At 44.8% G+C, this 23,098-nt stretch overlaps 1 protein-coding gene across 3 annotated transcripts in view; it reads right to left on the bottom strand.

Moving 5' to 3' along the window:
- Window positions 1-23,098, bottom strand: part of LOC136632692 (galactoside alpha-(1,2)-fucosyltransferase 2-like) — a 90,550-nt gene that overhangs the window by 29,625 nt on the left and 37,827 nt on the right. Inside the window, exon 1 of one of the 3 annotated variants that reach the window (XM_066607742.1) lies at window positions 5,478-5,566. The exons of the other annotated variants lie outside the window; for them this stretch is intronic. The gene's annotated coding sequence lies outside the window, so the exon portion shown is untranslated. Of the gene's footprint in view, window positions 1-5,477; window positions 5,567-23,098 lie in introns of those variants that run through there. 3 annotated transcript variants of the gene reach the window in all.

The raw sequence follows: 23,098 nt of genomic DNA, 5'->3' as shown, positions 1-23,098 counted from the left end.
TAGAAAGGAGTCCCCAAATAACAAGTAGTTCAAACTTGATTTACAGTCGTAAAACAAAAACTAAAATAATGAAAATATATTAAAATACTGATGAGAAACACACATAAATAAGCATAAGTTGTCTGAAAAGCTAGTGCTCCTTTAAGGGAGTGAGGAGTTGACATTTGGATAGTTTCAGGGAGAGGCTGGACTAGTGATCTCTAGGTGAGGGATTGTTACAGGAGTTACGTAAAGGGTATCTGTCATCACCTTTGAGCCCCATAAATTATGTTATGAGGGTGAGAGGACAGGGGGCGTATGGGGAGCGTATTTTTATACTCACTAGGTCACCCATTCTAGCCCTGTGCCCCTGAGAAATCCACGCACACACATATAGAGTGATTTTTTTTTTCAGAAGGCTGTGTGCATGTGCCCTTCTATAGAGATCAATCAGATCGTGTGCTTACACAGCCCTCTGAAACAGTCCCACTGTGTGCGAACTCTGATTTCTTGGGGACACAGCGTTGAAACAGGGGACCCAGTGAATTTAAAAAACTGCTCCTTGGACATGCCCTCACCCTTGATTCCCATATCGTAGTTTATGTTTACCTGTTTAGGTGATAACAAAAGCGCTTTAAGGGGGTGGTCTAAGGGTAGGAGGCAGCAGAGTGTACTGGAGACATTTGAGTTTAATCCCACCCATCCTCTGTTACTTTCAAAGTTCTGTTAGATGGGGTATTTAAGTTTGAAAGTGATCATCACACTATTTATGTTCGTATGACTAAGTGGACAGGTTGTTGTCCGGGAACGCATTTTTGGAGGGAAAATATATGAAGGCAATTCTTTTAGAAGCAGTACAAAATACTGTTATGGGACAGCTGGAGTTGGGGGATATGGGAACCAAAAGTGAATTGACATAGGTGCCCTTGGGTTAGTAAGATGCTGCCAAGGGTAAGAAGTTGAGTACACCAACAAGCTTAGTGGAGTGTCATTTTGAAAAAAACATTGAGTGCTAATGCCTGCAGGAACCCTTCCTAGAAAATGTTAATTGATGGTTATTACTGCTCATGCAAAGTGTTATTTAAATGCTATTTATTGGTTTGAGTAATGAAAATGGCATGTTAATTAAAGTTGGCATCTGTGCTTATTAGTGGGTGTCTAGCAGGACAAAAAATGGATTGGGAGTCAGTGGTTTCAAGGTGGATTCAAGGGAGGCCCAAATTGAGTCTTAAAGGCTATGTATAGCTTCCTACACCATTTATTAATGTAAAAAAATTTTATTGCGTAAAAATATATCCAACTGCAATGAATTTAAGATTTTTTTAAAGTTTGCATCCTACGCCTATGTTATACAGCTGTACACTATAAGCATCCTTATCACATGACTGTGACGTCATTACAGGTCCTTCATCCTTGTGCGCTGAATGAGGGAATACGGGCGGACTACATCCCCCACAAACCCTACGGGCGGACTACATCCCCCACAAACCCTGCAGCCTCAGTTGAAATGCATACAGCAGTGCTTAGTCTGGCAGTTTGTAGTTTGTGGTGAGACAGCTGGACACCTGTGTGGAGACTCCAATAAGTGACACCTCACAAACGTCCACATACATAGCTGACGGTGCATGTTGACCAACAACATTGAAGCTTAGTCCTTCACCACTATCTTCACATCTCCTGAATGTGATATCATGTCATCTCAAGTGCTGCTGTCAACACCAGTCCAGCCTTCATCTAATCGTCAACCATTGCCCAATGTTGTAACAAACTGTCACTGTCGTGAAAACATGATACCCCAGAGGGTTCAACGCCGCCGTGAAGCTACCACAGCTTACATTATACAGCGACGAGCCATGATGTCACCTCAGTCACCAGCTGAAGTTTGTACATCTCGTGCAGCAGATATGTGAAAGCAACGAGCCAACATGTCTCCTCAGTGAGCTGCTGAAGTTCGTAAATCACAGTTTGCAATGATCTAGAAAATTGCAAATATTTGCCAATAGCTTACTATTTACATGGAAATATTTGTACCAACTCCAATTCCTTACAGTGTTTATTAGTAAGTGGTGCCACCATAAACACTGGTTGTATCCCTTCGGAATGTTAACAGTTGTTGGGGCAACTTCTGCATGAACAGATCATCACATTAGAAAAATGCTATATAGTGATTCATGGATAGATCTCCATTCCAGGCTGTAATGAAGGTCTATCCTCTTCAGCAACGAGTCCTACTTCTGTTTCAAATGCAATGATAGCCAGAGATTGGTCTGGAGACCACGTATGAACCGAAGAGGTCTTCATGAAGTAACGTCAACACTGGTCCTACTCTCAGGATTATGGTGTGGGGTGGCGTAAAGTAGGATAGCCAGACCCCTCAAGTCTTAATTCCAGGTACAATAGCAGCTCAGCATTATATTGATTTGGTCATGGAACCAGTAGTATGGCCATTTCTCGTAAATGTCTCAGAAGCAGTTTTTCAACATGACAACGCCAGCCCACATATTGCTCATGCAACTGTGAGCAGCCTGCTTGGTCTAAATGTGTTACCATGGCCTGCAGCATCTCCAGACTTGTCTCCAACCGAGTATATCTGGGATGCTATTGGTCAGTAATTTCAAAGGGAGCTGCGTTCCCAAGTGCATTCTGTGTGCTAGAACGTTCCTCAGGCAACAATTAATAACCTCATTGATAGCATGCCAAGACGTCTAAGTTCATGTATTTTTGGAGCTCATACTCAATACTGAATAAACCAGCTGATGGTTCCATCACAGATACGGCTAAAAATACCGGAATAAAAAGTGCTGCATTTAGCGCTTTTTCTTCCGTTCAAAAGCCAGCGCTGTTCCTTTCCGTCCAGAGACTGAACCTATTGACTGTGGGGATTCCCCTTTTCTGTTCCCCAAACGGAGCAGGAAAGCGGAATCCCCAGTGCAGGTGCGAAAGCACCCTTAGGCCTTATTCACACGACTGTACATATGCAGTATAGCTGTGTCCAAAAATCACGACCATCTAGAGCATTGGATTCCAATGTATTCATTCAAATGAATGATTTTTGGGCGCGTAGAAAAATCGTATATCAGCAACCGAAAACAGCGACTGATTTTATACGCTGCATCCAAAGATAGGTCTTTCCCCTATCTTTTGCCTAGATTTGCTGGAAACTCCCATAGAGTTCTATGGGAGCTGAAAAAGAAAAAAGCGAGGTGGAGGGAGTTTAACTGCGTCCAACGCTGGGAAAAGATGACAGCTGGCTCTAAACATTAGCAATCATTCCAAGGATTTCTACCAACCAAGGGATTTCCGTGCTGCAACGTATTTTTTCGCTGATACGCTGCAGCAGCCTCCGTAAATGGACGAGAAAATGACATCGCGGTTTATTCTTCATTCATAGGAATTTTAGCCGCAATCGGCCGAGCGTAAAAACGCATATGGCCGTGTGAAAGAGGCCTCAGTGTGATGTGTGATTATACCCTCAGGCTTCTATGACCTGAAACTTTACCTGTGTCAGCAGAAGTAATTTGGGTAAAAGGGTGGATGAGCATCATGGAATTTGAATGCCCTATGACTGCTCTACCAGCCCCATCAGCGAACATTCTGTATACTGTATCAGTATACTATCAGTGGATATGTCACAATTAATTATTACAACAATCTGTAAAAATATTATCTTTTATATAGACATGAACATAAATAGCTGCTAGATTGGGTCTCAGTTTAGAAATGTATCACTATACGCTGAAATGTTCATATAGTAACGTAGTATGTTAGGCTGAACTATTGGATTGGATTGTTGATCCAGAGGAAGGCAAAAAAAGACCCAATAAGGGTGCCCACCCACTAGCGTTTTTTTACTGCGAAATTCGCAGCGTTTTTTTTTTTCTGCAGGGGTCTTTGGGCTATGGGACATGCAAAGCTAAAATCGCGATCGCGCAAAATCGCGATATTGCGGTAAATCGCGATTTTTACATTACAAGTCCCATAGACCCCCTGCAGAAAAAGAAAAACCTGCGAATTTCGCAGTGAAAAAAAACGCTGGCGATTTTTTTCCCTGCGAAATTCGCAGCATTTTTTTCTCTGCAGTGGTCTATGGGACTTGTAATGTTAAAATCGCGATCGCGCAAAATCGCAATTTACCGCGAAATCGCGATTTTGCGCGATCGCGATTTTAACATTACAAGTCCCATAGACCACTGCAGAGAAAAAAATGCTGCGAATTTCGCAGGGAAAAAAATCGCCAGTGGGTGGGCGCCCTAAGGCAGAAGCTAATTTAGCCCTTTTAGGGGAAAAAACTCCTTCCCTACTCCATAATGGCAGTCAGAATAATCCCTGGAACAAAGTTTATATCTACCTAGATAATATGTAAGGCGTTGTAGATACTGTATTAAACTGCAACATCTGACAAACAGCACTGTCAACACACACACACAAATTTATCAATCTAGCAATCTATTTTAGCCTCCTATCTTAAATTACATCGCAGGGTTCAGATGGGTCACAGACAAAGCCCCCTTCCTCTGTCAGCCTTTTACATTCTATGGTTGCATTGACTATAGCATTTAAATGGTTAAACGGTGTGGTTCCGGGCTTTCCCGGTTCTATACTGTTAAAGCAAGTGCCAGGCTGTCATGCGATAGCCGTGCGACCATTCTTCCTAGTACAGGAAACCCGTGCCAGGCTTCTGATGCAGCACTGTGAGAACAGCACATTATTGTAGTATATTGTAATAGCATGATAGCAATCAGCATAATATGTAGCTTATAATATAGCATCAATTATATATATATATACACACACATACATATTTATTTATTATTGCATATATATAACTTTACAAATTATTATATATATGATGTTTAATATATATATATTTGATGTTTAATATATAACCAGTATTGTATTTATAAAGTTGTAAGTATATAAACAATCATTCAGGTAATCATCAGTCCTTGTGAAAGTCTACATAAGCTTGGAGAGTTATCACAATGCAGCCCGAATACTAGAATGACAAAGTCAGCTGTACTCCATCTGTATATTATATACATTATTGGCTTGCTTCCTTTTACATAGTCATATAAAATATAAACAGTAACAGGAGTGTGGACCCTTCTTTTATGTATGGGGGCAGCACAGTTCATCCTTGGCAGTAGATCACCAAGTCTTTCAACACTTTATTACCACTACCACAGATATCATAAGCTGATTACTCCATGATGTGTTAGAAAGATCTGTGATTTTTTTTTTTCCATGGAGACACAAAGCCTTTGGGATTAGTAAGTAAGGAATGTTACATGATCCTTAATTAATGTCTAGGGATACTATACACCTTGGTAAAACATCGTTGCCTTGATTACTGAGTACTAAGCAAAGAAAATAAATCCTAACACTATATCAATAACATTAATACAGTGGAGTCTTCGTCTTTTGCTTTTCTGACTTAGTAATATGGCAAACAATGAAAGCACGACATGAATACAACAAAGCCAGGAGATATGCCTCACCTTTCAGGATCTACATAGGAGCATAGTACCTGCGTCGTTCCTAGACCATCAACATACCTGTGGGAAATGGCAGGTGGAAGTCCTGCACCGTGACAGGTCTAAGAAGATTATATCATAAAGATGAGCTTGACTGTGCGGCTCCCTACTGACACTAGGTGTCAGAGCCCAGCAATTATAGTATATATGTCTGCTGGCAATGACCTGAACCTGTGTCTGGTTTTAGTGTTGCTTATCCTTGAAGGGCGTAGCTCAGTAGCGGCTTAATATGTATCAATTATTAACACTAATTATTTATGATAGAATTGGCTAGATGACATTCCTTGCTCCTATAGCACAGATTTTCAAGTGATCGTTAAAACCTCCATCATCAGCATTACTGTTATATCTGTAAAGAAAAAACATGATATATAAATGCCACTATAAAGGGCGCATTCAGATGGCCTTATATCGGCCGGGTTTTCACGCCCAGCCAATATACGGCGTCCCTCTCTGCAGGTGGAGGAGGCTGGAAGAGTCAGGAGCAGTGTACTGAGCTCCCACCCCCTCTCCACTATATGCAACGGGAGGGGTGGGGCGAGGGCGGAGCTATGTCCTCAGCATAGCTCCACCCCCACCCCTCCCATTGCAAATAGTGGCTTACGGCGGAGAGGGGGCGGGAGCTTAGTGCACAGCTCCCAGCTTTTCCAGCCTCCCCCCCCCCTGCAGAGAGGGACGCCGTATATCGGCCGGGTTGAAAACCGTCTGAATGCGCCCTAAGGCTGTATTTACACGGGCGAGTGTGACATCGGTCCGACAAACTTGGGCCCATATTCCACTTGTAAACCAATGTTTTTCCTGTGATCGTGATGCATTTTGCGAGAAAAAAGGCACCGGATCAACACGTATTCAATTTTCTCGTGTTTTTCATGTGTGTAAATGGCATGTTGTTTGAATAGTAAAAATAGAAACATCACACTCACATTTAGGGCTTATTCCCACGAACATATATCAGACGGCGTTTTGGCCGGCCAATATAAGCTTCCATCTAAGCAGTCCCCCCCTCACCGGCTCTCTGCCTCTCTCCTCCACTCCTGCATTTGCAATGGAAGGGGACGGGATGGGGCAGAGCTAAGCTCTGCTCTGTCCTGCCCACTCTCATTGCTGGCTATGGACAAGGAGAGGGGGTGGGAACATAGCTCTGCCCCCATCCTGCCCACTCCCATTGCAAACCGCTCGGAGGGGAGGAGAGAAGCAGAGAGACTGTGAGGGGGTGGGACAGTGTATATCGTCCGGGCCGGAAAACTTGGCCAATATACGCACGTCTGAATAATCCCTGAGGGTGCCTCCACACGGAAGTTAAAATGCTGTGTTTTTTTGCTCTATGCGAGAGTGAGTAAAAAAGCAGATTTATGAAACCAACGTCTTTCAGTGGTCTCATCTGTGATGCGTTCTCTGTTGTGATAGCAAAAACCCGAGGCATGTTCTAACTTGCGGCTTTTTTGCACCTATGTTTCCATAGGAAGCTATCATTTGTTCGATTTGGGTCAAAAAAGGCACAACGACACACTTTACAAAGCAGACACACATTTGCCCTATTGCTGCGTTTTTCGCCTGGCCAAAAACGCAAACACCCGTGTGGAGGCACCCTTACATGCAAATGCGATGCAATTTTTTTTTTCCTCCTATAGGACCTAATAGACAATTCCTGAACAAAATCACTCAAAAATGGGACATGCTGCGATTTTTCTCGACGCATCAAGGCTTAAACAGATGAGTGCAAATGCTAATACACTCGCCGCTACAAAAACGTATTAGCACACGAACCAGGGTTTTCTTTTTGACTATTCAAACTTTGCGCTACTGTGTGCGAGTTTGAAAAATAAAGCAGGAAGATAGCTGTTCTATAGGGCAGGACCTAAGTGCGAGAAAGATAAGGCAAGTCCACGATTATCACACTTCATTAGGGACCTTTTACACGGAACGATTATCGTTCATAAAATCGTTGGATCATTGAAATTTGAATGATAATTAGAGATGAGCGAACGTGTTCGTCCGAACTTGATATTCGTGCGGATATTAGGGTGTTCGGGATGTTCGTTATTCGTAACGAACACCATGCGGTGTTCGGGTTACTTTCACTTCCTTCCCTGAGACGTTAGCGCGCTTTTCTGGCCAATTGAAAGACAGGGAAGGCATTACAACTTCCCCCTGCGTCATTCAAGCCCTATACCACCCCCCTGCTGTGAGTGGCTGGGGAGATCAGGTGTCCACCTAATATAAAAGTCGGCCCCTCCCGCCGCTCGCCTCAGATGCCTTGTGAGTTAGTGAGGGACAGTGCTGTTTGTACCGGAGCTGCTGTAGGGAAAGAATTGGTAGTTAGTGTAGGCTTCAAGACCCCCAAAGGTCCTTATTAGGGCCACTGATAGCTCTGTGTTGGCTGCTGTTAGCAGTGGCAATTTTTTTTTCTCTCAAAATCGGCTCTGCAGAGCGTTGCACCCGGCATTAGGGACAGAAGTGTTGCATAGGCAGGGAGAGTGTTAGGAGTGAGTGTAGCCTTCAAGAACCTCAACGGTCCTTTCTAGGGCCATATTTAACCGTGTGCAGTACTGTGCTGGCTGCTGTTAGCTGTGCTGCATATTTTTTTTCTTCTCAAAATCGCCTCTGCAGAGCATTGCACCCTCCATTGATACTGCAGGGAAAGAATTGTGTAGGCAGGGCCACAACACAGTTATTATTCATTGAATATACGCAGTGCGGCCTTTTGCTTGTAAAACAAGTGAAAATAATTCTATTTGTCCTGCCTCTGTCCGTCCTAAGGGCGGTGGACACGTGTCGGCTGCGTGTGCAACGTTTAAAAATCAGACGCACCCAGCTACGTTTTACTCCTGGCTTCGCCATTTGCTTTCCTTAATTGGGAAAAAAAATACCTGCTCTGCCACAGTTAATAACTCTGCTACCTTCAAGTTCTGTGCCACATTAGCATGGCCAAAGCACAGTTATGAAACTTCTCATGTTCATTGAATATACGCAGTGCTGCCTTTTGGTGGAAAAAAACTGAAAATAATTCTATTTGTCCTGTCTCTGTCCGTGCTAAGGGCGGTGGACACGTGTCGGCTGCGTGTGCAACGTTTAAAAATCAGACGCACCCAGCTACGGTTTACTGCTGGCTTCGCCATTTGCTTTCCTTAATTGGGAAAAAAAATACCTGCTCTGCCAGAGTTATAATAACTCTGCTACCCTCACGTTCTGTGACACATTAGCAGGGCCACAGCACAGTTATTAAACTTAGATTATTCATTCACTAGAGGCAGTGGGGCCTTTCGTTTTCAAAAAAGGGAAAAAATTATATTTGGCCTGCAGTCTTGCGCCAATTTATTTCCTGCCTGTGAAATCAAATCACTGGTAATACAGCATGCTGAGGGGTAGGGGTAGGCCTAGAGGACGTGGACGCGGCTGATTGCCTGTCATCCTTTCAGCGTGTATGGCCTGAGGAGGAGGAGGAGGATCCTGAAAGTGATCTTCCTAGTGAAGACAGCCATGTGTTGCGTACTGGTACCCTGGCACACATGGCTGACTTCATGTTAGGATGCCTTTCTCGTGACCCTCACGTTGCACGCATTCTGGCCACAACGGATTACTGGGTGTACACACTGCTCGACCCACGCTATAAGGAGAACCTGCCCACTCTCATTCCCGAAGAGGAAAGGGGTTCGAGAGTGTTGCTATACCACAGGACCCTTGCGGACAAGCTGATGGTAAAATTCCCAGCCGACAGCGCTAGTGGCAGAAGGCGCAGTACCGAGGGCAAGGTAGCAGGGGAGGTGCGGAGATCGAGCAGCATGTACATCCCAGGCAGTGCAACAGTCTTTAAGGGCCTGGCCAGCTTTATGGCTCCCCACCAAGACTGTGTCACCGCTCCCCAGTCAAGGCTGAGTCGGCGGGAGCACTGTAAAAGGATGGTGAGGGAGTACGTAGCCGATCGCACGACCATCCTCGGTGACGCCTCTGCCCCCTACAACTACTGGGTGTCGAAGCTGGACACGTGGCCTGAACTAGCGCTGTATGCCCTGGAGGTGCTTGCTTGTCCTGCGGCTAGCGTCTTGTCGGAGAGGGTGTTTAGTGCGGCTGGGGGAATCATCACAGATAAGCGTAGCCGCTTGTCAACCGACAGTGCCGACAGGCTAACACTCATCAAGATGAACAAAGGCTGGATTTCCCCAGACTTCTGTTCTCCACCAGCAGACAGCAGCGATACGTAAGCAATATGTAGGCTGCACCCGCGGATGGAAGCTACGTTTTCTCTCACCATCCAAAACGGGGACATTTCTGCTTCATCAATCTGTGTCTAATATTCCTCCTCCTCCTCCTGCTCCTCCTCCTGAAACCTCACGTAATCACGCTGAACGGGCAATTTTTCTTAGGGCCACAAGGCTCACTCAAATAATTTTTCTGAACAATTTTTATAAGTTTCAATGCGCTTAAAAGCGTTGGAACTTTAACTTGAACCAATTTTTCGTTACACTGGGCTGCCTCCAGGCCTAGTTACCACTTAAGCCACATTAACCAAAGCGATTCACCTGCCATCTTGGTTGGGCATGGCCAATTTTTACTGAGGTACATTAGTACTGTTGGTACACCAATTTTTTGGGGCCCTCACCTACAGTGTAATCATAGCAATTTGTATGTTCTTCGCCTGCACTCATGGTACAGAAAGGTGTGTGGGGTTGGCCTACACTTTAGCTACATAAATGTAACTTGGGCCTTGGCTATACTAAGGCTACTGAAATGGAACTAAGACTGCGCTCCCACTGTACTGCTGCTTCAGAATTGTTACTGGGGCCTGTTTTGAGTGCTACTATTGCTGACATGGAACGAAGACTGCGCTCCCGCTATACTGCTGCTTCGGAATTGTTACTGGGGCCTGTCTTGAGTGCTACTATTGCTGACATGGAACGAAGACTGCGCTCCCGCTATACTGCTGCTTCGGAATTGTTACTGGGGCCTGTCTTGAGTGCTACTATTGCTGACATGGAACGAAGACTGCGCTCCCGCTATACTGCTGCTTCGGAATTGTTACTGGGGCCTGTCTTGAGTGCTACTATTGCTGACATGGAACGAAGACTGCGCTCCCGCTATACTGCTGCTTCGGAATTGTTACTGGGGCCTGTCTTGAGTGCTACTATTGCTGACATGGAACGAAGACTGCGCTCCCGCTATACTGCTGCTTCGGAATTGTTACTGGGGCCTGTCTTGAGTGCTACTATTGCTGACATGGAACGAAGACTGCGCTCCTCCTATAATGCTGCTACTGATATGTTAGTGGGGCCTGTCCTAATGCTACGGCTGAAATGTTACGAATTCTGGGCTCTGCCTATACCGCTGCTAATGGTATGTCTCTGGGGTGTGGAAGCAGAGGCTTCCCAAAGACATGATGGCAGCGAGGCCATTTCCCACCAACGCGGTTACTGTTAAGGTGCATATAACCACGGACACGTGGAGAGGACACGTAGTGCCTCAAAAACATCCCCCTCCTCCTCCAACAGGGAAAACATTCTTGGCAAATGCCTTTGCATTGGTTCGTCTGGTGGCAGTCCAAGAATTTCACCTTTACCGACACAACAAGAGAGCCCCCCCACCATCCCCCCGCCACGGCCCACTTAATCCTGGCCGCATTCCGAAAACCAACAAAATACAACCGTGCTACTAGGTCCGCAGTCACCACCACATTACCACCAACGCGGTTACTGTTAAGGTACATATTACCAGTCTGACTGGGGCATGCAGACACCTTGACAGAATGAATAGTGTGCGGCACATAGGTTCCCCATTGCTATGCCCACGTGTGCAGCTCCTGATGGCGGTGGCACAGGATTCTATTTCTCATTGCTTCTGTACAGCATTGTGGGCTATCGCCCCGCCCCTTTTAAAGAGGGTCGCTGCCTAGCCATGCCAACCCTCTGCAGTGTGTGCCTGCGGTTCCTCCTCATGGCAGACGCACTTCTAAATAGACATGAGGGTGGTGTGGCATGAGGGCAGCTGAAGGCTGCGCAGGGACACTTTGGTGTGCGCTGTGGGGGGGAGGGGGGGCGGTTGGTCAGCATGTAACCCAGGAGAAGTGGCAGCGGAGTGTCATCCAGGCAGTGATTGTGCTTTGTTGTAGGTAGTGTGGTGCTTAGCAAAAGTATACCATGGTAATGAGGGCTTTTCAGAAGTAAAAGTTGTTGGGAGGGGGGGGGCCCACTCTTGCCGGTATTGTGGCTTAATAGTGGGACCTGTGAACTTGAGATGCAGCCCAACATGTAGCCCCTCGCCTGCCCTATCCGTTTCTGTGTCATTCCCATCACTTTCTTGAATTGCCCAGATTTTCACACATGAAAACCTTAGCGAGCATCGGCGAAATACAAAAATGCTCTGGTCGCCCATTGACTTCAATGGGGTTCGTTATTCGAAACGAACCCTCGAACATCGCGGGAAGTTCGTTTCGAATAACAAACACCCGAACATTTTGGTGTTCCCTCATCTCTAATGATAATCATTCAGTGTAAACATGGCCAACGATTGATGATGAATGATAATTTGTTCATGCAGACATAAAAATCATCACTCTGAAATCGTTAGGAGCGAACCCCGGTCGTTCAGTCGTTCACATTCACTGGTACAGTGCAACAAACGATTAAGAGGAAGAAAACCTTTAACGATTTATCTGCATGTATAAACTGGCGGTCCAAGCGAATGAGCGAACTCTGTCATGTTTCGCTCGTGTGAACAATTTCTCACTCCACGTAAAAGGACCCTTACTTGAACTGCTCGTCTCAAATAGAGCAGAAGGACCCCTTGGGTCCCTTCGGTCTCCCAGTCCTGAATGTGATCACAAAATCTGCACTTCCTATAGTTATTGACACATGACCCCTATAGAGGTAAATATGCAAATGCAAGACAACTTATTGACAATTTAACCCCTTGACAAAGTGACGAAGCCTGTTTGCGCCTTAGTGACGGAGCCAAATTTTGGAAATCTGACATGCGTCGTTCAACATAGCATAACTCCGTAAAGGTTTTGCATATCCAAATGATTCTGAAATCGTTTTTTCGCCATATGTTGCACTTCATTTTGGTTGTAAAAAGAGACCGATATCATTTGTGTATATTTATTAAAAGTACCAATATTGGAAAAATTTGGAAAAAAATTGTCATTTTTTTCACATTTTCAACTGTAATATCCAAAATATGTCCAAACATACTGTACAAATTTTTGATAAGATATATTTCCATCTGTTTACTTTATTCTGAATGCACATTTGAAAAACTTTTGTGGTTTTTTTTTGTAACCATTTATAGGACGTACAAATTTAACATTACTTTTCAGCATTTTGAGGAACACTTTGTTTTCCTGCACCAAGCCAAGTTTGCAAAGGCTCATGAGTGTCAGAATAATAGATACCCCCCCAAATGACCCCATTTTAAAAACGACATCACTTAATATATTCACTGAGGGGTGTCATGAGTATTTTGACCCCACTTTTTTTTCAGGAATTAATTCAATTTAGAGGAGGAAAAAAAAATTTCATATTTTTGAAAATATGTCATTTTTAAAGACATATTTTTTCCCTATAGTGCCCAGGAAAATGAGGATTTACACCCTAAAATGGATACCCCTGTTTCTCCCGTGTTCAGAAATATACCCATTATGGCCCTAATGTTATGTCTGGATGCACAACGGGGCCTAAAATGTAAGGAGTAGTCAGTGTCTTTCAGAACATAAACTTTGCTTGAAGGCATTTTAGGCCCCATAGCATATTTGTAGAGCTCTTGAGTGGCCAAAACCGAAGAGAACCCCCACAAATGACCCCATTTTGAACGCTAGACCCCTTAACGAATTTATCTAGTGGTGTACTACCTATTTTGACCCCACAGTTTTTGAATGAATTCAAGCAAAGCAAAAGGAAAAATTGCAATTTTCGTTTTTTTGGCAATTCTGTCATTTTAAAAACAGCTTTTTTTGTACAGCACACACATGAATAAAGCCTTGCACCCCAAAATGGATACCCCTGTTTCTCCCGTGTTCAGAGACATACCCATTGTGGCCCTAATCTTATGTCTGGATGCACAACGGGGCCCAAAATCAAAGGAGTAGTCGGTGGTTTTCAGAACATAAATTTAGCATGAAGGTGATTTAGGCCCCATTGCCCACTTGTAGAGCCCTTGAGCGTCCAAGATGACAGAGAACCCCAACAAATAATCCCATTTTAAAAACTAGACCCCCTAACGAATTCATCTAGGGGTGTACTGTGTATTTTTACCTTACAATTGTTGAATAAACCTAAGCAAAGCAGTTGGAAAAAATTACAATTTTCATTTTTTTGGCAGTTGTATCAATTTAAAAACTGTTTTTTTTGTACAGCACACATAGGAATGAAGACTTTCACCCCAAAATGGATACCCCTGTTTGTCCCATGTTCATAAACATACCCCTTTTGGCCCTAATCTACTTAAAGGACACATGGCAAGGCCTATAATGGAAGGAGCACCCGTTGGATTTCAGGGTACAACGGAATAAATTCCAGGCCCCATTGCCCACTTCTAGAGCCATTGAGCGTCTAAAATGTCTATAAAGAACCCCCACAAATGACCCATTTTAAAAACTAGACCCCTTAACGAATTCATCTAGGGGTGTATTGTGTATTTTGACCCCACAGTATTTGAATGAATCTAAGCAAAGCAGAAGGAAAAAATTACGATTTTCATTTTTTTGGCAATTTTGTCAATTTAAAAAGTTTTTTTTGTACAGTGTACATAGGAATGAAGACCTTCACCCCAAAATGGATACCCCCGTTTGTCCCGTGTTCAAAAACATACCCCTTGTGGCCCTAATCTACTTAAAGGACACATGGCAAGGCCTGTAATGGAGGGAACACCCGTTGGATTCCAGGGCACAACTGAATACATTCCAGGCCCCATTGCCCACTTGTACGAAATAAAAATTGACACCTTAAAAAAATCCCCCCCACACATACACACACTCCGCGCCCTTTTCGGCGTTCCCCAAATCTTAGATAAAAGTAATGTGAACTGTGTAGTATTTCCAAAGACATGGGTAATTACGGAGGCTGGTTGGGATGGGTACATGGGGCAATAAAACCGTGTATCCCCCCTCCTCTCATGCTTTTTGGGGGTATTTCTTGACCTCAGTAGCAGTTATAGGGTGTAAAAAGTGGCGCTCTGTGAGTCTCCGTAAGCTTACTGAGGTGCGGCGGTCTCACACAGAAGACGCTCAACAAGGTGCTCCTGAACCGGCAGGAAGGCGAGTGTTCTCGGGGCTTCTTGTTAATTGCATATTACAGGTAGCGGTCTGTAAAACGCCAGGCACACGCAGCCTTAGGTGGAATCCACTTGCGGAGGCCTGCAGCGGATCCCAGCTGTGAGCCGGCCATGACCCTGCATACGGCCATGTAATGTACTGCGCATAACTGCGTACTCACACAGGCGGTCATGCGCAGTACTTTTTAATTTTTTTTGTTTGTATTTCCCGCACCGTCGCTTAGCGATGACACGGGTACCCGCAGCCCGTATACAAGGTAGTTGCGTATGGGCTGCGGGTATATCCACGACCATGGAGCACAATGGGCTCTATGTTGCGGATATCCGCGGTAAAATAGAACCTGCTGCGTTCTTTTTTTCTGCAAGTGGATTACGCAATTCCGATCCGCTAATGTGAGCGGAATTGTGTAATTCAATGCGATTGATCTGCGTATTACCACGGATCAGACGCATGCGGAATCAGTAATTCCCATCCGGTCATGTGAGACCAGCCAAAGGTAGATCGCTACCTTTTTATCACGTGACCGGGGACCGCTCAATAAGGTCACTGCTCCAGGCTCTCGGCGACTTTTGGTCGCTGGGAGCAAGGAGATTTTAAATTTCCTGGGCACCCCAACTTCTGCGCATGTGTCCGGTGTTTTGCTGGCGGTCGCATGTGCAAAATCTGGGAAAGTTCACGGAGAAAGATCGCGCCGGGGTGCAAATACTGAGGCCACCGGTAAAAAGTTTTTATCTCATCTCACCGATCGCATCGGTGAGGGGAGATGAACCTTCACCTTTTTTTTTAACTTTTACATGATTGCCATTATCAATTGGATAACGGCGAACACGTGATCAAGAGCCGCTCACCGCGGCCCCCTGTGAAATCTCCAGGTTGAAATATCCAGGATGATTGACATCTGGCGCGCATGCGCAGATGGGGACTTCGGGTCCCGGAACATGAGGGGAGGTGAAACTTGTACTTTTAAAAAACTTTTTAAACTTTTTCGCGATCACCGCTGTCCAATGGAACATCGGTAACATCTCCTGGTTGCCGGCTACCTTCAGGAGCCGGGAGCCAGGAGATTTTACATTTGCCGGGAGCTCCCGGGCTTCTGCGCATGCGTGTGACGTCATCGTCTGGCGCGCATGCGCAGAAGACCGGCGGCGGATCTGGGAGGACCCGATGTTCGGGAGCAGCGCGGAGAAGGTTGGTGAGTATTTTCACATGCCCTGATGGATCCGATCCATCAGGGCAGCTGAATCTTTAACTTTTTTCACTGCTTTATTTACTTTATTGCGATCGGCGCTATCCATCGGATAGCGCCGATCGCAATGCCGGGGGGGACTGCCCGCAGCCCGGGATGACAGCTCCATGCTGTCGGCTACCCACGGGCACCGACAGCATGGAACTGTCACGTCCAGAGCCTGAGGGGCATTAATCCTAAGAGGACGCATAATACTACGTCCTCTAGGATTAAAGCCCACTTACTGAGGACGTAGTTTCCCGATGGGGCCGTCACTAAGGGGTTAAAATATAAATATATAAGGGCTGTGCCAAGCTTGATTTTTATCATCTATTTATAGGTCAGGTGAAAAGAAAGTCTGATCGCTGAGAGCTCCACCCATCTAAAGAATGGGAGTTCCCCCTCTCTACCTCACTGCGGTTCACTGAACCGCCACAGTGAGGAGGAGATTGAATGGAGCAGGGGTTGAGCATCTGCGGTGCCACTCCATTGATCTTCAACGGGACTGCCAGAGATGGCCAAGCACTTGTACTCGGCTATTTCCGTTAACCCCACTGCTATGAATGGAGCGGTGCATGCGCGACTGTTGCTGCATTTAATTTCCATGTCGCTGCTTGTGGATGTAGCAAGCCTGCAGTGAGGAGAAGGGGACATGGTACCCTTCATTTTGGGAATTGCTGGGTGTCTCATTGGTGGATAAATGATAAAATTCAATCTTGCTACAACTCCTTTCATTAATTTTTATTTGGTTTAGTACATGTATAAGTTATGTGGCTAACTGTGTATTAAAATACCGCTGATTGTTCATTTACATGTAGATTATATTATTATCCCTATGGGGAAAATTTATTGAAAAATGTAAAAATTGATCTCGTTGCCCTCAGCAACCAATCACAGCTCAGCTTTCATTTCTTATACTGCTCTGGAAAAATGAAAGCAGCGCTGTGATTGGTGGCTATGGGCAATAAGGACAGTTTTTCTGTAAGATAACTTTAAAAATTGAAGCTCTATGTTCATTTATATTACATGAATATATGGCTGTTTTCAGCAGAGCAGAGTGCTAAGACAGCAGAAATGCATTCCTAAGCTCTTGCTCATGACATGAAGGTTGTGGGTTCAATCCCTGGACGGTTCAGGTAGCCGGCTGAAGGTTGACTCGGCTTTTTATCCTTCCAATGTTGGTAAAATCAGTACCCAGCTTGGAGGGAAGTAATAAATAAATTACTGGAAATCGCTGCGAAATTAGTTGATGCTATACAAATAAAAGGATTTATCTATCTATCTGACAGGCACATTTATGACGAGCGTCCCGACACGACCATGGGTCTACTGACTGCAACTAACCCCATATAAATCTATGATGCTGTGAGTTGAGGTTTGTAGACTCCACGGTTGGCTCAAGACACAGAAATGCGCCTGTAATACTCTCATCTGAAAGTAGCTTCAAGCACATTTAGCACCCAAAGATGTTAATGCAGTCAAATTACGTTTCTGATATCATATTTCATATTGGTGAAGTCTGTGCACACTTTAGTAAGGCTCGGCTTACATTTGCATAATATTTTCTTTCTTTTGTTTACTTATGGAATAGAAGAACAAAAAAACAATGGCATGCTTGATAAGTCAAGTGATGGAAACCTGCGACGCCTGATGGAACCCATTGACTCCTATGAGTTCCGTCCGGTTTCTGTCATTTTATTAGAAAAAAATAGTCGCATGGTGTGCTACTTTTTATGGCATTTATAACAAAAACCATGACGGAGTGAAAAAAAAGAAATATGTGAACAGAGACTAATAGCAATCTCCGAGCATTGCCAAAGGGGGTTGAGTGTTCTTTAGAGGCTTTCAGGTTTAAAATCAGTGGTGGCTCAAAGTCAAAGACTCCTCCATCTTTAGATCTTCACATTTCTATAACATCTAAGGCTATATTCACACCCGCGTTCAGGGATTCCGTTTTCATGCTCTGTCATGAAAGCAGGAAAGGGGAATCCCCTGGCTGTATGGATCTGGCATATGACGGAACTGATAGGTGCGAAATAGACCCCATTGACCATAATGGGGTCCGTTCAGCTTTCGTTTATCTACCTAGTGTTTTACCAGACAAGAAAGTCCTTCAGGACTTTTCTTTCAGCATTTCATGCCGGATCTGTGATGGAACCTCCGAATGCAGATCTCAACATAGCCTTAGATAAGGTCACTAGATGTCGCAATTTAGGTGGGACAGTCTGCTTTGGGACCCTGTGTCCCGCTCTCCACCGGGATCCCAGCGGAAGAGCCATTCTAGTGATTACCAGCCAGGGTGCCGTAGCTCCCTAGCTGGTAATCACTCTGTAGCGCCACAAGCCGTATGGCACACACTTCATCTCCCCCTACCCTGATCTCTCCTCTTTGTTTCCGCAAGAGGAGAGGAGAAGGAAGGAGATGCTGCTGCGGGTGCACACACTTCCGCCCGCCGGCAGCAGTGCTGAGAGGAGTATCAGCGCTGTGAAGACCAGGAATAGGTAAGTATATGGGGAGAGCTAATACTATGGGGCTTCTGTGGGGGTCACTACTATTGCTGGGGCTTCTGTGGGGGGGGTCACTATTATTGCTGAGGCTACTGTTGGGAGGGGGGGTCACTATTATTGCTGGAGATACTGTGGGGATCACTTATTGCTGGGAATACTGTGGGGGTCACTCTTATTGCTGGGGCTACTGTGGGATGACAGTATTATTGCTGGAGATACTGCTTGGTGAGTATTATTGCTGGGACTTCTGTGGGGAGTCACTTATTGCTAGGGCCTCTGTGGGGAGGTCACTATTATTGCTGGGGCTACTGTGGGGGGGGGGGGGGGTCACTACTATTGCTAGGGATACTGTGGGGTCACTATTATTGCTGCTGCTATAGAGGAGAGCTAATACTACTGGGGTACTGGGGGGTCACTATTATTGCTGGGGCTGGTATAGGGGAGCGCTAATACGAATTGTGTACTTTGGGGGTCACTATTATTGCTGGGGCTGGTATAGGGAGCGCTACTACTAATGGGGTACTTTGGGGGTCACCATTATTGCTGAGGCTGGTATAGGGGAGCGCTAATACCACTAGGGCCAATATTACTGCTAAGGCTGATATAGGGGGGCACTAATTCTACTGGAGCTACTGTTGGGGTCACTATTATTGCTGGGGCTGGTATAGGAGACACTTTTCCTACTGAGGTCGCTTTGCACGTAGCAGCGTACCTTAAGCTGACTTAGGGTCTGTTTATGCATGGCGGAAATGCTGTGGAACGTCCGCAGCGTAAGTTTCTGCAGCTAAAAAAACTTAAATAGTTTTTGTTGGATAGCCCATAGCAACCAATCATACATCAGCTTTCATTCCTCATGATGATCCTCTATGATTGGATGATATTGGCAACAAAGATAGTCTTTTCAATTTGACAGCTTTCATAAAGCAGCTCTTGCATTTTAATAAACCTTTAATAGCAGACATTTGTAGTCAGTGGACAGTTAGGGCAGCACTTCAGAATGTTTACTGTTTCTCTGAGTCATAGAAAATCAATTTGACTGCAAGTCTCCTCAAGAGGAAAAGTACTGCATGCATCAGATCTAGAAAAAGGAGCAGCTAGCAAGACTATGTTAACTGAAAGGTAAGTTACTTCCATATGGGAGTTGTTTCTGTTTGATTTTTGGACAGAAGAATTGGAAAATGAACATGAGTAATAAAGAAATCACAGCCTGTCCTATTATTGTCCGATTTTCAGATAAGAATGACACATGTCAATGCACAGTATTCAGCAGATCAGACAGCACACGGATTGGATGTCCAAGTGCTGTCCAATGTGAGTTGTACTTGAGAATTTCGAATACAACTTTCAGGACGGAAGGACAGAAAAAAGGATGGAAAGATGGACAGAAGGATGGAAATACAGACGGAAAAAAGAAAGGACGGAAAGAAGGACGGACAGAAAGATGGAAGGATGGACAGAAAGATGGAAGGATGGAAAAAAGGACTTTTTTTCAGACTTGGTGGCATAGCAACCTGAGCAAGGGGATTGAAAGAGGGATAGATGGATGGAAAGATGGATGCAAAGAGGAATGGATCGATGGATTGAAAAAGGGATGGATGGATTGAAAGAGGGATAGATGGATGGGAAGAGGGATAGATGGATGGGAAGAGGGAGAGAGGGGGAGTGGGGGAAAGGGACCAATCGAAGGACTCTTTTGCTGTAGACGGGGTTTTCAAATCCTGTCACTAGCGAAACATGTTCTATCACTGCTGACAGTCGATGGAGCCCCAGTTACAGGGAAAAACATCCCCTGTAGTGACATTAGTCACTCGCAGAGCTAACCAGGGTCTTCTGGAACCCTGTAGCTCTACTGTAGCAGGGAATCCCGGCAGTCACATGACTTCCCGGATCCCGTAGTGAAAGCTACAGTTCCACTTTCACTTTTCAGTATACAGTGCTCATTGAGTGCTGTGTACCTGGAAAAGGAAAAGGCAGAAAGGTTTTTAAAAAACCCTCCTGCCTTCTCCTCTGGGTTATCAGCTGTTAGTAACAGCTGACAGCCCGTTCTGCCTCTGATTGCAAAGGCAGGAGGCTTAATTCCTCGCCATAATTTTACTATCGGCTGGGCTTTAAGCCCGGGACCAGGCGCCACATATTTACCGCGCTTGGTCCTTAATGGGTTAACGGCCTTGACTATAATAGCCTGACCATTGGGCTGCATAGAAAAAGTCAAGTGGCCATTGTCACTTCATTCTAGCTATCAGTGGTGAGTTGCAGTGGTTGAATCCCTGCCAGTTGGGCATTGGCACATCCTAGCGATATTCCACTAATGTCTTGAAACAACCACTTTAAAGTGAAAATCCACCATTGAATACAAATTTGTGGCTTTTAACATTTCCCTAGCCAATAAAATCTTCAGATCTACCTGTTCAAATACTCATATTTTTGTCAAAAAATGTTAAACACCTTTTTTCAACATAAACAAATACAGTAAGACAAAGTTGTATATTTCATTCTGTAATGAAAACTTTTGAAATAAAACAAACATTTACACAGTTTCCAGCAATGGCACCAAAATGACAAGTACCAGGGGACATAGAATAGTTAAAGGTTAATATAAATAGGATTAGAATTCTCTGCCAAGTTATTTTTTAATATGTATTTTTAGTGGTCACAGCTTTGTTTTTTTTGGCACAGAGTTCCAAATCCCATGCATAGACATAGATTTTAAACTTAGCCTGCTAGTTGCCTGCTGCCACTCCTAGAAGGAGCTTTAGAGTTGACTACTTAGTGTTATACATTGAACTCATTAATAAGACAGTGTACGGCTGTCTCCTGAGAAAGCTCCCATGCTTTCTTAGGTGACAGCTGCATTTAGCTAATATATCTATTGAGTCCATTTCTACACTCATTGACCAAAAAAATCAAGCATCTAGAAGGGATTGTCAGAACTGAATAAAACTTCATATGTGTGATTGTAATATTGATGTAAGTTATTACAATATCAGAGGAAATGAATGATTTATTGCGAAAAACTGAACACTTGAAGGGAGGCTCTAGTACTCTGTTGTACCACCTCTAGCTTGGATAAAAGATGTGATACGGGGGGCATGGAGGCTCTAGTACCCTGTTGTACCGCCTCTAGCTTGGATGTAAAATGTAATACGGGGGCATGGAGGCTCTAGTACCCTGTTGTACCAGCTCTAGCTTGGATAAAAGATGTGATACGGGGGGCATGGAGACTCTAGTACCCTGTTGTACTGCCTCTTATTTGCATACAAGATGTAATATGGGTGGGCATGGAGGCTCTAGTACCCTGTTGGGCTACCTCTAGCTTGGATGCAAGATGTGATATGGGTAGGCTTGGAGAATCTAATATGCCATTAGGCCACCTCTAACTTGGATACAAGATGTGATACGGGTGGGCATGGAGGCTCTAGTACCCTGTTGGACCGCCTATAGCAAGTTTGGAGACATACAGGTTACGTATGTTATCCTGTGGCATATTGATCCACATTTGCCGTAACAACCTCTAGATCATGCAAACTTGTAGGCTGTCGAAATTGAATTCCCAAATGCTTCCATATATGTTCTATTGGCAATAAATCTAATGACCGGGCAGGCTATGCAAGTGTGGCAATGTTGTGGAGATATTTCTGTAAGACTTTTACCATGTCCGGCTGAGCATTATCCTGCTAGAAAATGCCTCTTGGAAGCAGTCATGAGAGGAACACATGTGGCTGCAGGGTGTCCTGAACATATCACTCTTACCACTACTAGGTGTGACCGGCTGCAGTGGGGACAGTGTGCCACTCCACAGCAAAGGCAGAATTAAGGCGCTCACCCCTTGGTCTCCAGACACAAACATAGCTGTTGTCAGTGCCCAAACTAAACCTAGGTTAATTACTGAAGACAACCCAGTTCCACTCCGCAGCATCCAGTTTTGATGTTCACAACACCACTGCAAACGGAGGCTATGGTGGTTGGGTGTAAAAGACAGTACATGTAATGGGTGCTGTGAGACTAAATGTACTTCAACCAAGTGCGTGGAAATGGTTCCCACAGACACAGGAGTGTAACAATGGCGCCTCCTGTCCCTGGCTGGTGGACAACGAAACAATTGGAGTTGTTCGTGATTGTCAGATGACCAGACAATGCTCTCTACTGGTAGTCTGTTGAGGGCATCCTGAGCCCTGTTGCCTTGGCCAAACTAAGCTTGCATGTGTGTGGGGAAGTTGGGAGGATTAGCTATTGGCTCAACAAGAGTTCAGCCCACACCTACTAGACACAGCGATGTGAAAAGAGACAGAGTGGGAACCAGGAAGGCAGTTGAGTATAAAAAGTACATCACCTGACCCCCCCTATCACCTCCTGGAATAGCACCATAACTAAGTTGATGGTGCTGTTCCGAGGCGACAGGTTCCCTTTGACCACAGATCTACCATGCTTCAACGACCTTATTGTTGTCCAGGGTGGACCTTATCTGACAAAGACTTTCAACAGTATACTGCAAGCTATCAAGACTGCACAAAAGGCTGCAGACAAGGGAGAGGTTCATACATCAAAGCTCCTCCCTGAAAATCAGAGACAATATGACTCCTACAGAAAAATT

This window comes from Eleutherodactylus coqui, chromosome 6, assembly GCF_035609145.1.
Source record: "Eleutherodactylus coqui strain aEleCoq1 chromosome 6, aEleCoq1.hap1, whole genome shotgun sequence".
In the NCBI taxonomy this organism is placed as follows: domain Eukaryota; kingdom Metazoa; phylum Chordata; class Amphibia; order Anura; family Eleutherodactylidae; genus Eleutherodactylus; species Eleutherodactylus coqui.
This window is presented reverse-complemented; position numbering and strand designations above follow the sequence as displayed.